Here is a 3961-nt window from a genome sequence, read left to right on the forward strand (position 1 = left end):
ATTTCTGATGAAGGGTCTAGGTCCAAAACGTCAGCCTTCCTGCTCCTATGATGCTGCTTGGCCTGCTGTGTTCATCCAGCTCTGTACCTTGTTGTCCCATCATAACATGAGCCTGTTGCCAGTGGGCAGACACAGGGGAGATGGGAGATCAGTTAATTGTCTCAAAGTTTCCAATGTCTCACCAGTTTTTTGGAGCCACAATATTGACAGTGTTGGTCCAGTTTGGTTTTTGGTCACTATTAAGGCCCCCAATCTTAAATGTTTTCATATTCATGTTGTGTTTCTGATTTCCTTAAGGAATACAAAGCAGAAGCAATGGTTGGAATGGAATTAAACAAAGGAAGGTTTATTAAATCCCATTGCTCACAGACTGGAGTTCCATGTCAAAGGATTCGATGCAACTCTACAGGTAAACAACAGTGAAACAGAGAGGAGAAAATGAATGAAATGTCTTGGTGCAATTCTCTCAATAATGAATATTTTTCACTTGCTGCATCTTGTAGTGGAGGATCTAATGCATAAATTGTTTAATTGGTTTGTATTAATTGAGGGTATTATTGCTAAATTTGCAGATGATAGGTGGAGGGACAGGTAGTGTTGAGGAAGCAGGGACTTGGACATGCTAGGTGAGTGGGCAAAAAGTGGCAGATGGAACACAACGTGGCAAAGTGTGAGGTTATACATTTTGTTAGGAGGAAGAGAAGCAGAGACTATTTTCTAAATGGGTAAAGGCTTCGGGAATCTGAAGCACAAAGGGACATAGGAGTCCTGGTTCAGGATTCTCTTAAGGTTAACATGCAGGTTCAGTTGGTGTTTAGAAAGGCAAATGTAGTGTTGGCATTCATTTCAAGAGGACTAGAATACAAGAGCAGGGATGTATTGCTGAGACTGTATAAGGCTGTGGTCAGACTGCATTTGGAATATTGTGAGCAGTTTTTGGCCGCACATCTAAGGAAGGATGTGCTGGTGTTGGAGGGGGTCCAGAGGAGATTTGTAAGAATGATTCTGGGGATGAAGGATTTGTCATATGAGGAGTGGTTGAGAACTCTGGATCTGTATTTGGAGTTTAGGAGGGGGAGGGCAATGTAATTGAAACTTATAGAATACTGGGAGGCCTGGATAGAGTACATGTAGAGGAGGTGTTTCTGCTAGTAGGAGAGACTAGAACCCAAGGGCACAGCCTCAGAGTGATGGGATGATCCTTTAGAACTGAGATGAGGAGAAATTTGTTCAACCAGAAGTTGGTGATTCTGTGGAACTCATTGCTGCAGATGGCTGTAGAGGCCAAGTTATTGAGTGTATTTAAGACAGAGATAGATAGGTTCTTGATGAGTAAGGAGATCAAGGATTATGAGGAGAAGGAAGAGAATGAGGTTGAGAAACATATCAGCGATAATCAAATGGTGGAGCAGACTCGACGAGCTGAATGGCCTGTTTCTGCTCCAAAGTCTTAAGATCTTGTGGTCCTATGATCATTGCGACTTATCCTAATTGCAGCAGGTATTTCACTAAAGTTAAATCTTTGCACTCGAAATTTCTATAAAGGAGACTCTGAAATCAATGGTGGAATTTTCCTTCATACTGAAGAATGATGTTTAGCCAGGAGTTAGTAGCTGCACTGCCCACGTGGATAAATCTTGATTTTGCACTACAATAAAATGATTGCTAATGAAATGACAGCCTTTCACACCACATCCAATAATGATATTAAGTAGAACTGATTGATACTTACAGACAAGAGCACATTCGATCTTTCATACTGACGACCACACTCCCCCTTTCTTCTGTCTGTACCCCAGTAGGTTCCTCATCCTGAAGCACCCATTCAACTCATTAAAAAAAATTGTTTATGAATCAGCTTCTACCACTTTGGTGGCTTAGTTGGTATGGCTTGTGCTTCTGAGTTCAAATCCCACTCCAGGGCTTAAGCACAAAAATCAAAGCTGACACCCCAGTGCAGCACTGAAGGAGGGCAGCATTGTTGGAGGTGCTGTTTTTTGGGTGAACAAAGATACCATCTGACTCACAGGTTGAAATAAAAGAATCCATGGAGGTATAATTTAAGGAGGTTGGGTTGTCTTGTCTAATATTTATCCCTCAATCAACATCTCAAAAACAAATTTCTGGTCATCATCACATTGCTATTTGTAGCAGCTTGCCATGTAAAAATTGATAGTCCTGTTTCCTACATTACTAAAATGAAGACTCTACAAAAGTATTTTGCTGGCTGTGAAATGCTTAGGGAAGTCTGCTGGTCATGAAAGACGTTTTCTAACTTTACAAGTAGAATTCTCCAGATCTTGACAAGTCCAAAAAAGATTTTTTTTAAAAAATCTGCTTTCTAAACCTTTTACCAATGATTTTAAATTTATGTTCTCTGGTCATAGCCCCACTGCCCAAAGGGAATAATGATCCAGCCTGTCAAAAATCCTCATCAGTTCATCAAAGAATACAACCCAATGCTTCCAATCTCAATTCTAAAGTGGTTGCAAGAGTTTTGGGACCTGGGTGTATATGTGCACAGATCATTGAAGGTGGCAGAGAGCAGTTAATAAAGCAAGTGTTCTGGGCTTTATTAATGGGGGCATTGAGTACAAGACCAAGATGGTGATGTTGAAGTTGTGTAAGACACTTGTTAGAACTCAGCTGCAGTACTGTATACAGTTGTGGGTGCTATGATATAGGAAGGATGTGAAACATTAGACAGAGTGTAAATGTGATTTACAAGAATGGTTCCGGGAATGAGAAACTTCAGTTGTGAGAATAGATCTAAGAAGTTGGGACTGTTCTCCACAGACAGCAGAAGGCTGAAAGGAGATTTGATAAAGGTTTTCAAAATCATGACTGGGCTGGACAGAGTAGATAGGGAGAAGCTGTACCTGATCCTGAAAGGAGCAAGAATGATAGGATACAGATTTAAAGTGATCTGCAAATGAAGCAAAGGAGAATGTACTGCCTGTAAATATGGTAGAGATAGGTTCAATTGAGGCATTTGATAGGGCATTGGATGACTGTTTGGATAGTAATGGTGTGCAGGGATATGAGATAAAGGTTGGAGATTGACACTTTACAGTAGAACCAGTACAGCAAAGAAAACCTGAATTACCTCCTTCTGCAGTATAACATAACTGTACTCCTACCTCCCCAGTAAATCTTATTTGTACATGAATTGTGCTGCCCAGAATTGTTCAAATTACTCCAGCTTCAGCTTAGCCTGTGATTTATAACGCTCTAGCAGTAGAAAAGAAAGTGTAATTACAAATAAACTGAGAAGTAAAAACAGCTGCTGACTCTGTATTGCAGGTAAATACTATTGCACAAAGTTCAAATCTATCCATAGTGTCTTCTATCTGTGTGTACTGCGTCAAAGCTTCACAGTTTTATGAACTCTGCAAGCATATGGATGCTGGAATTCATCAACTGCATTTTAAACCAAGCTCAAGCTCAAACCCAAACAGTCACATACAAGTTCAACACTCAATATAAACTCATTCAATGGGTTTATATCACTCCAGATTTCCTGGGTTGTCGGGCTCTGTGGATTTGACTTGTTGCTAATATTAGAATATCCACTATCTTCCAACAACTTACAATTTTTATTTTTGACAGGAGTGAATTCCTACTGGTTAGACAGAAATGTTGATTCTCTGGTTGCTATGAAACAAAGTCTCTGTAGTAATTCTCCAAAACATCCTCTTTGTGGCAACAGGAAGTCTCTCTCTCAACAGCTGGAAGCTCCTGGAGGCGCCCGGGTAAGATGTTCCACAGGAAACAAGACAAAAGAGCTCACACAGTTTCTCAACTACAGGCCGAGTGCCACTGAGACACAACTCATACAGTTCCTTAATTACAAGCAGAGTATCACTGATAAAAAGCTCACACAATTCCTTAACTGCAGACAAGGTGTAACTGAGACACAGCTCACACAGTTCCCTAATTACAGGCTGAGTGTAACAGATAC

General features: G+C 40.5%; 1 protein-coding gene across 1 annotated transcript in view; it reads left to right on the plus strand.

The window, feature by feature from the left end:
* The first annotated feature begins 3707 nt into the window (after positions 1-3707).
* The window catches only part of il16 (interleukin 16), a 68701-nt gene continuing 68447 nt past the window's right edge, over positions 3708-3961 (plus strand). The window contains exon 1 of the mRNA XM_048616025.1: positions 3708-3752. The gene's annotated coding sequence lies outside the window, so the exon portion shown is untranslated. The remainder of the gene's footprint in view (positions 3753-3961) is intronic.

The sequence above is a fragment of the Rhincodon typus genome, chromosome 33 (assembly GCF_021869965.1).
Source record: "Rhincodon typus isolate 14 chromosome 33, sRhiTyp1.1, whole genome shotgun sequence".
Taxonomy (NCBI): domain Eukaryota; kingdom Metazoa; phylum Chordata; class Chondrichthyes; order Orectolobiformes; family Rhincodontidae; genus Rhincodon; species Rhincodon typus.